We start from the raw sequence: 10,518 nt of genomic DNA, 5'->3' as shown, positions 1-10,518 counted from the left end.
TCTTTTTCCATCGCATGATCTCACCACTCTTACCATATTATAGTTGACATAGATGTTTAGGTTTATTTCTGTACTGTCAATTATATTCCACTAATCTATATTTATATCCTTGTGCCAGTATCAAACTGTCAGTCCAAGTTGATGCCTGAAACTTCGGATAATGCCAAACCCTAAATGTACAATGTTTTTTCTTACACATATTATATATACCTATGATAAAATTTAATTTAGAAAGTAGGCACAGTAAGGGATCAACAACAACTGATAATAAATTACAATTATAACAATATACTGTAATAAAGTTATGTGAATGTGGTCTCTATCTCAAATTATCTTATTTCACAAATTTTTTTTTAATACCGTAGATCTTACTTACCTGAGTATATGGCTTTTACTCCCCTTATTAAATCAAGAACTTGCACCTTTTCACTTAAAGGAAGCATTTTACCACTTTTCTTTGGCCTATCTGAATTGCCAGCATTACTAATCTTGCACGTTGGGGGCATTCAGTAAAACAAGGGTGACTTGAACACAAGCACTGCCATACCATGAGGGTCCATCTAATAATTGAGGTGGCTAAGTGAGTAATGGGGGGGTGTGGGAAACCGTGCTGACGTGCTAGCAGGTGTTGTTCTGTGAAATGTTGAACCTTTGACTTCCTTGAGTGGTCTGTGCTCCCAGCAAGGCAAAACTTGCTACTTTGAGAACACAGAACCAGACAAGGTCAGGAAGTGCGGAGCTGGCCGAAAAACAGGCCCTTGTGTATCCAAACATTGTAACTATTAGATTGCAGACAGTTCTGTTACTTTTTGATGCCCAGAGTATATAAGCTGCCAAAATAAACTTGGGGTGAGGCATTCTACTTAGAACTGCGGCAGTCTACTTAGAATTGCCTGCCCTCCGGATCCCATCTTTGTCTCTCTTCTTTTTTCTCAATCCTCACTCCCCACTTCAGGGACTGTTCCTCGCCTTGGCAGGCACCGACAGGGGGGTATTGTATACAGTGTGATGAACAAAGGGGTGGTTCACATCCTGGGCAGCATGTGTTGGAGTGGGACAGCATGAGATTTAATCACACTACTCAGAATGGCCTGCAATTTAGAACTTATGAATTGTTAATTTCTGGGATTTTCCATTTAATGTTTTGCTACCAGGGTTTACTGCAGGTAACTGAACCTGTGGAAAGTGAAACTGTGTGTGTGTGTGTGTGTGTGTGTCTGTGTGGGGGGGGCATGCTACCATTGTTTTATAGTAAATTTTGAAATTGGGGAGTTTGAGTCCTCCTACTTTATTCTTCTTTTTCAGGATTGATTTGGCTATGCTGGGTCCCTTGCAATTCCGAATGGATTTTAGAATCAGCTTGTCAATTTCCGCCAAAAGAATTAGCTGGGATTCTTAGAAAGATTCCTGTTGAATTTGTTGATTAGGTTGTGTAAGGCTTGCTGCGCGACAGTGAAGCTAAGAGAGTCAGGCAGGTGGAGAAAAGTGAGGGCTTTATTCTGCGCTCCCGGGCGAGGTGCAGCGGTCCGCAGACGGGGCTGGTGAAGTGGCTCCCAGGGCAGAGGAGGGAGGCAGATATGCGATTTGGGGGAGGGGGTTGGCTGAGTGAGGTGGGAGATGAGCAGGCCCCCACCCCCAGCGCAGATAGGGCCCCAGCGGCTGTGTCTGGAGTTGTTTATTGCACCAAGGTCTGCTGCCTCTTCTGGGAAATGCCAGGGGCCCCAGTTTCCGTCATGAGAGGAGGGGTCTGACTTGGCAGAGGGGTATGACTTTGCTCCCGGCCGCTTTGACCATGCCCCTAGCTGACCTCACAGGTTGAGGAATATGGCCATGTTAACAGTGTTCAGACCAAAATCGTGGAATATTTTCCCTATTAGATTGTCTTTAATTTGTTTCCACCAGTTTTGCAGTTTTTAGAGAATAAGTTTGGCTCTTATTTTGTTAAATATATTCCTAAGTATTCTATTATTTTTGATGCTGTTGCAAATTGAGTTGAAGTATGCAGAAATGCAATTGATTTTTATATATTGATCTTGAATCCTGCAAATCTGCTGACTTATACATGCAAATACAGCTGGGCCTTGGTCAGAGTTGTTTCCTTATAACTTGGGTGACTTGTGGTAGGAAGGCACCTCTTGTTTATACCAGTCAGCCTGTGGTAGAATTGGTTTCCTTACATGTGGTTTCACTTAAAGTCGTAAAACCTACCCATGATGTTAAGTGAGGACTTACTGTAGTTCTTAAGCGGAATTCTTATAATGTCGTATACTGCAAGGTTATGTAATCTGTGAATAGAGGGCATATTGCTTTTGTCTTTCCAATATGAATGGCTTTTATTTCCATGTCTTACCTAATTGCTCTGGATAAAATATTCAGTACAATATTGAATAGAACTGGCCACAGTTGTCATCCTTTCGGGTTCACTGTCTTACGAAGAAAGTATCCAGGCTTTCACTCATAAATATCATGCTAGTTATGGCTGTTCTATAGATGCTCTTTTCATCTAGCTGACCATGCCCCTAGCTGATAATTTAGAGAATTATCTTACATGCTTAGTTGGTTTAGGTATTTTTGTTGTTGTTGTTGTTGTTTGTTTTTGGTTTTTGTTTGTTTTTGTTTTTCATGAAAAGGCATTGAATTTTATGAAATGCTTTTACTGAAGTTGTAGCAATGATCATGATAGTGTATTTTACTCAATTAATATGATCAATTACATTAATTGATGTTTGAGTTTTAAATCAACTTTGTATTTCTGGGATATCTCACATGGCCATGGAATATGCTTTTTTCTGGATTTTGCTGAATATGATTTGCTAGTATTTTGCTGAGGATTTTTACATCCACATTCATAAGAAATATTAGCCTTTAGGTATATTTTCTTTTGATGTGTTTTGTTTTGGAATCAGTGTAACACTGGCCTCATAAGATGAGTTGAGATATGTTTCCTCTTCTACCTTTTGGAATAGTATGTGAAGAATTGGCATTAATTCTTTAACCTTTGGTAGAATTCAGTAGTGAGAACTTCTGGGCATTTCTTTCTTTATGAGTCATTTTTTGTTACCTATTCATATCTTTACTTAATCGGTTTGTTTATTTCTTCTTGAGTCAACTTTGTTAGTTTGTGTCTGTCTAGAAATTATTATTTCATCTAAGTTACCTTATTTGTTAGTGTACACTTTTTCATAGCATTCCTTTATTATCTTTGTATTTCTGTAAGTTCAGTAGTAATGCCCCCTTTTATATTTATGATTCTAGAATTGAGTCTTCTCTCTTTTTCTCTTGATCAATATAGCTAAATGTTTATCAATTTTGCTGACATTTTTAAAGAATCAACTTTGGTTTTATTGATTTTTCTCTATTATTTTTCTCTTCTCTCTTACACTAATTTCTGCCCTAATATATGTTACTTTCTTCACAATTTCTTTAGGTTTAGTTTGTTCCTCTCTTTTCAGCATTTGAGGTTGAAAGTTTAGATTATTGACTCGAGATATTTCTTTTTCTTAATATAGATATTTTATAGCTGTATATTTTCCTCTAAGTACTGCTTTAGATGCATCAAAAAACTTTATTTATTTTGTCTTTAGTTTTATTCCTTTCAAAATATTTTTGGATTTCCTTTTTGGTTTATTTTTTGACCCATTAGTATTTATGTGTGTTGTTCTGCTGCTAGTTCTGCTTTTATTCCATATTGTCAGAAAACATACTTTGTTTTATTTCTTTTCTTTTAAATTTATTTTCATTTGTTTTATGGCCTAGCTCATGGTGTATTCTAGAGAATGTGCCTTGGGTACCTGAAATGAATGTCTAACCTGCTATTGATGTATTGTTAGATCTATAGATGTCTGTTGGTTCTGGTTGGTTTACAGTGTTGTTTATGTCTTCAATTTTCTTGTTGCTCTTCAGTCTCATACATCTATCCATTACTGAATGGGAGGTATTGAAGTTCCCAACTATGATTATTGAACTGTTTAGTTCTCTCTCCTTTCTGTCAGTTACTGCTTCATGTATTTTGGTGTTCTACTATTAGATCTCATATATATAATTATATCATTGTAATTCTTCTATCTTCCTGATGGATTGATTCTTTTATTATGATGAAATGTTCATTGCTTTCTCTGGTAACCTCTTTTTTTGTTTTAAAGTCTATATTGTCTGATATTAATATCAGACAATACTCCAGTTTTCTTGTAGGTGCTATTTCCATGATTTATCTCCTTTCGTCCTTTAATTTTAAATTTATTTGTATCTGATATTAATATCAGACAATACTCCAGTTTTCTGGTAGGTGCTATTTCCATGATTTATCTCCTTTCGTCCTTTAATTTTAAATTTATTTGTATGTTTGAATCTAAATTGTGTCCCCTATAAAGAGCACATAGAGCATGCTTTTTTCATTTTAATTCAATATGACAATCTCTGTCTTATGACAGCGATTCCCTAATGTACTCACATGTAATGTTTTCATTGAAATAGCTGGAAACATCTTCCATTCTATTTTAGGTTTCTATGTTTCATGTCTTACTCTATTCCTCATTTATGGATTTTTTTGCATTAACTGAATATTTTTATTGTAGTATTTTAATTTATTTAATGATTATTCAGTATACTTTTCTAATTTTTTCCCCCAGTGGTTGCTTTAGGGATTACCACATACATCTTAACTTATCAGAATCAGTTTCAGATTTATACTAGCCAAATTCCAGGAGATTCACAGATGTGATTCTATATAACGTCATTCCCTTCTCTCTCTCTCTCTGTCTCTCTCTCTCTCTCTCTCTGTCTCTGTCTCTCTGTCTCTGTCTCTCTCTCTTATTGTTTTTATAAGTTATACCTGTTAATGTTACATATTTTTAAATAATACAATGTTATATTTGCTACTTTACCATTTATATTGATTTTCCTAGCCAATACAGCCTTGCTCCCACTCATGTTGTTTGTGCTATTACTGCAAATATATTATACATGTTACATTTGTATATGTTACAGGCCAAACAATACGTTATGGACGTACTATTTCATACAATCGCTTTTCAAATCTATTAGAAGAAGAAAAGAGAAAATATGCATGCCTTTAAATTGTTTTATATAATTATATTATTACCTTGACAGGTGCCCTTTGTCTTTTTCCTGTGGATTTTAACATCTGGGGTTACTTGCTTTTAACCTAAAGAACTTCTTTCAATATTTGTTGTATGGAAGGTCTACTAGCAAAAATCCTCTCAGCTTTTGTTTATCTTGGAAAGAAAGCCTTTATTTTATCTTCATTTTTGGAACACAATTTTGCTCCATTTATGATTTTGGGTTGACAGTTTTTTCTTTGAGCACTTAAAATTTGTTATCTCACTGTTTTCTGGCTGCCAATGTTCACACTGAGGATTCTGCTGTGAATTTTACTGTGCTTCCCCTGTAAGTGATGAGCCAGTTTTTTCATGGCTTGTAAGATATTCCTTTCATTTGATTTTTAGCATTTTTACTATGATGTGCCTGTTTGTGAACTTCTTTGTGTTTATTCTATTTGAAGTTCATTGAGCTTTCTGGATATGTAATTTATTGTTTTTCCATAAATTAGAGAAGTTTTCAGACATCATTTCTTTGAATACTTGTGTTGTTTCTTTCTCTTCTCTCACATTGGTGCTCTCAGTATGCAGATGTTGGTGGGTTTAATAGTGTTTTACATTTTTCTGAAGCTCTTCAGTTTTCTCCATTTTTTTCCTGCTCTTTGACTTGCATAATCTATATTGATCAGTCTCCAGGACTGCAATATTCTTTCTGCTTCAAGTTCAGCTCTCCTGTTGAGGTCCTTGAGTGAATTTTTAAAATTTCAGTTATTGTATTTTTTAACTCCAGAATTTACATCTGTAATAGTTTTAAATAATTTCTATCTTTTTACTGATATACTTTAGTTGATGCAACTTGTTATCATACCTTCCTTTACTTGCTTAATTTTGATTTTCCTTATAAACGTTACGACCATGTTTACAATGGCTATTTTTAAGTACTTTTCTGATAAATCTGACATCTGGTAATTCTCATGGGCAATTTTTGTTTTGTCTGATTTTTTTCCCAGTGTTTGGGTTATACTTTCCTATTTGTTTGTAGTAATTTTTGTTGGAAACTGAAAACTTTACATATTACAGCAAGTGTAGGTAAGTGTCCTCCCTTCCAGGGCTTGTTGTTGTTATTGGCTTATTCGCGTGTTCAGTACATGTTTGCATTACTTTCGTGAAGCCTATTTTTCCTCCCCCACTGTTAAGCCTCTGTTGTTCCTCCCCAAGGAGGTGCAGCTTTGCCTGTACCTACAGTCGCCATAGGATGACGATGGTTTTGGTAGGGAATTTCTGATCTCTCTTTTTTTTTTTTTAGTTTTATTTTATTTTATTTTATTTTTACATCCCTCACACCGTGAACCCCCCTCCCCCCATCCACCACCACCCCGACCTCACACCGAGCCATCACATTATACAACATTATGTTAAGTGAAATAAGTCAGAAAGAGAAAGACAAGTACCATATGATCTGATCTCTTTTTGTTATTCTGTGAACACACCGAGCTCTTAAACTTCGCTAATTGACTGTTAATTGCACAATTGTTTTAAACAATGTACTGAGGACACAAATATTTTTTACAACCAATCCTATAATATTATGACTCTTGTGAAAGAATAGTTTCGGAGGGCAGTGTTTAATACTTGTTCTGATCCCAGGAGGGTTCCCCCACGAGCAGCCTTATTTCTCAATTCTCTTCTGCAAACTAGACTACCGGCAATTCAGCCTGTGTATTAAGCTCTTTCATCACAACCTCCACTGCTCATGAGGCTTCATTTTATTCAGACTCAATTTCAAATGAAGTCAGGTGTTGGGAAGAGATTAGGAGCTGTTTATTGACTTGCTTCTCCCCCAAGAAAAATCCCTTAGGCCCTTGCTCTGGATCTGTGGTTGGGCACAACTGCAAGATTTTCTCTGAGTGAAGAAAGAGTGAAACCCTGCTCTCGGCGCTTAACATTCAATGGAGGGTGGGGTAGCATCTGGAAGACCTATTAGCTTGCATCTTCTGGATTTGAAGCAGAAGCTAAGACCGGGGTGACCAGGGCCCCAGTCTCCTTAGCTCACTGCACAGTAGAATTCAATGGAATAGGGGACTCCGTTTGTCACCCACACTTGGCTAAGACATCCTGAGCCACAGATGGGGGCCAGAATGAGAAAAGCTGGTGTCCTGCTCCTTTAGAAAGAAATCCCTTCACCTGCGAACTGTGGTAGGGGAGGGGCCCTGTGTCCTGTCAGCAGCAGTCTGCTGTGGAGGACATGTCTCACCCAGCTGGGAGTGGGGAGGCGGGGACATTCGTGATTCAAACAGCACAGGCTCTTAACTTTCACATCTAATTTATGTACATTTTATTTTATTTTATTTTATTTTATTAATTAATTATTTTAATTTATTTATTGGGGTGACAATTGTTAATGAAATTACATAATTTCAGGTGTACAATTCTGTATTACATCATCAATATATCCCATTGTGGGTTCACCACCCAGAGTCAGTTCTCCTTCCATCACCATATATTTCATCCCCCTTACCCTCATCTCCCTCCCCCCACCCCCCTTACCCTCTGGTAACCACTAAACTATTGTCTGTGTCTATGAGTTCTTGTTTCTCATATTTTTGTCTTGTTTTTGGTTTATATACCACATATCAGTGAAATCATAGGGTTCTCTGCTTTTTCTGTCTGACTTATTTCGCTTAGCATTATATTCTCAAGATCCATCCATGTTGTCACAAATGTTCCTATATCATCTTTCCTTAACGCTGAATAGTATTCCATTGTGTATATATACCACAACTTCTTTATCCAGTCATCTATCGAAGGACATTTTGGTTGTTTCCATGTCTTGGCCACCGTAAACAAAGCTGCAATGAACATTGGAGCACACGTGTCTTTATGTATAAATGATTTCAAATTCTTTGGGTAGATACCCAGGAGAGGGATTGCTGGGTCATATGGTAATTCTATTCGTAATTTTTTAAGGAACCTCCACACTGCCTTCCATAGTGGCTGCACCAGTCTGCATTCCCACCAACAGTGTATGAGGGTTCCTTTTTCTCCACAGCCTGTCCAACACTTGTTGCTATTTGTCTTTTTGATGATAGCCATTCTGACTGGGGTAAGGTGATATCTCATTGTGGTTTTTATTTGCATTTCTCTGATGATTAGTGATGTTGAGCATTTTTTCATATGTCTATTTACCATTTGTAAGTCCTCTTTAGAGAAATGTCTCTTCAGGTCCTCTGCCCATTTTTCAATTGGGTGGTTTGTTTTTTTGGTTGTTGAGTTTCATGAGTTCCTTGTATATTTTGGATATTAGACCCTTATCGGAGGAACTGTTTGCAAAAATCTTCTCCCATTCAGTCGGTTGCCTCTTTATTTTGTCGATGGTTTCTTTTGCTGTGCAGAAACTTTTAAGTTTCATATAGTCCCATTTGTTTATTTTAGCTTTTACTTCCGTTGCCTTTGGAGTCAAATTCATAAAATGCTCTTTGAACCCAAGGTCTATAAGTTTGGTACCTATGTTTTCTTCTATGCAGTTTATTGTGTAGGTCTTATGCTTAAATCTTTGATCCATTTTGAATTAATTTTGGTACATGGTGACAGATAACAATCCAGTTTCATTCTTTTGCACGTGGCTATCCAGTTCTCCCAGCACCATTTATTGAAGAGGCTATCTTTTCTCCATTGTATGTTTTTAGCTTCTTTGTCAAAAATTATCTGTCCATATTTATGTGGTTTTATTTCTGGGTTCTCAATTCTATTCCATTGGTCCATGTGTCTGTTTTTCTGCCAATACCATGCTGTTTTGATTATTGTAGCTCTGTAGTACAAGCTAAAGTCAGGCAGTGTGATACCTCCAGCACTGTTCTTTTTTCTTCAGATTGCTTTGGCTATTCGGGGTCTTTTGTGGTTCCAAACAAATCTGATGATTTTTTGTTCTATTTCTTTAAAAAATGCCATTGGGATTTTGATGGGGATTGCATTAAATCTGTATATTGCTTTGGGTAATATGGCCATTTTAACTATGTTGGTTCTTCCAAGCCATGAGCACGGAATGTCTTTCCATTTCTTTGTGTCTTCTTCAATTTCTTTCAAAAATGTCTTATAGTTTTCAGCATATAAATCCTTCACATCCTTGGTTAAATTTATTCCTTGGTATTTTATTCTTTTTCTGCAATTGCAAAGGGAATTGTTTTTTGTATTTCTTTTTCTGAGATTTCATTGTTAGTATATAGGAATGCAATGGACTTTTGTACGTTGATTTTTGTAGCCAGCAACTTTACTCTATTCATTGATTGTTTCTAACAGCTTTTTGGTGGAGTCTTTAGGGTTTTCTATGTATAGCATCATGTCATCTGCAAAGAGTGATGTTTTAACTTCTTCATTCCCAATTTGGACGCCTTTTATTTCTTTCTCTTGCCTGATGGCTCTGGCAAAGATAATTCATGTACATTTTCGTCAGTTTTTTTGGGATGTTTCTTCATGGCTATTTCTCTTTAGGATAATGTCTATATGCTTTAAACGATTGGTCTTTTTATTCCCCCGATAGTGTTTTTCTCTATTAATTTTACTAATGTAGGAGCAGGTTAGTGGAATTCCTTACACTTCAGGCCAGAAGTCAATCTCCCTTTATAGTGTTTCTTGATATTCATCAGTAACAGAGATAAAAACGGAATTTAAAGCAACACACTTGTAATTTCCACAAAAGTGTTATGTATGTAGAAATGCAACTAGTAAAAGATGAACAAGCCATTTGTGGAGGCATTATAATAAAAATTTATTTTAAGACATTATAAAGACCTATGTAAATAAATACAGTTATAGAAAATTAATGCATTATAACTTAGATTTCAGTTCTCCCCAAATTGGCCTTCAGATTTTAATTTCTTTTTCCGTTCTAACCAACTGAGCTAACTGGTCACGCCCGATCTTCTGATTTCAATGAGATCCCAATCTGAAATTATTTTTGACACTTGAAAATCTGATTCTAAAAAAATTACATAGAAAAGCAAAGAAGCACAATACCGAAGAAAAATAAGAAATTTTAAGGAAGTTATATAACATGATGGTAAAGTGCACACACAAACACACACGCGCACACACATAGCACACATCACATGAAATGATGAGGAAGACAAGAATCTACCGAAAAACTCCCAAAGACCATAACTGGAATAAGTTAAGCAGGAAAATGAATACAGCAGTGTTAGATTTAACCTAAAGTATAAAATAAATATTTACGAAGCCATTCTAATATAAATGAATGAAAAATAGATGACTGGGAGAATAACAAATTTCCCATGCAGAGACATTGCAAATAATGCATGTCAATAGTTTATCCTGAAGGTGATGGGGAATAACTTTATTATTCTTTGGTGTTGACTACACATAATGCTTTTTTCCCAAAGAAACCAATATGGAAAGCGGAGAAGATTAACTTCACGGGGGAACAACTTTGTGGTCGTTGTCCAAA

Source organism: Rhinolophus hipposideros, assembly GCF_964194185.1.
Source record: "Rhinolophus hipposideros genome assembly, contig: SUPER_14_unloc_4, whole genome shotgun sequence".
Lineage (NCBI taxonomy): Eukaryota > Metazoa > Chordata > Mammalia > Chiroptera > Rhinolophidae > Rhinolophus > Rhinolophus hipposideros.
Note: the sequence above shows the minus strand (reverse complement) of the source record.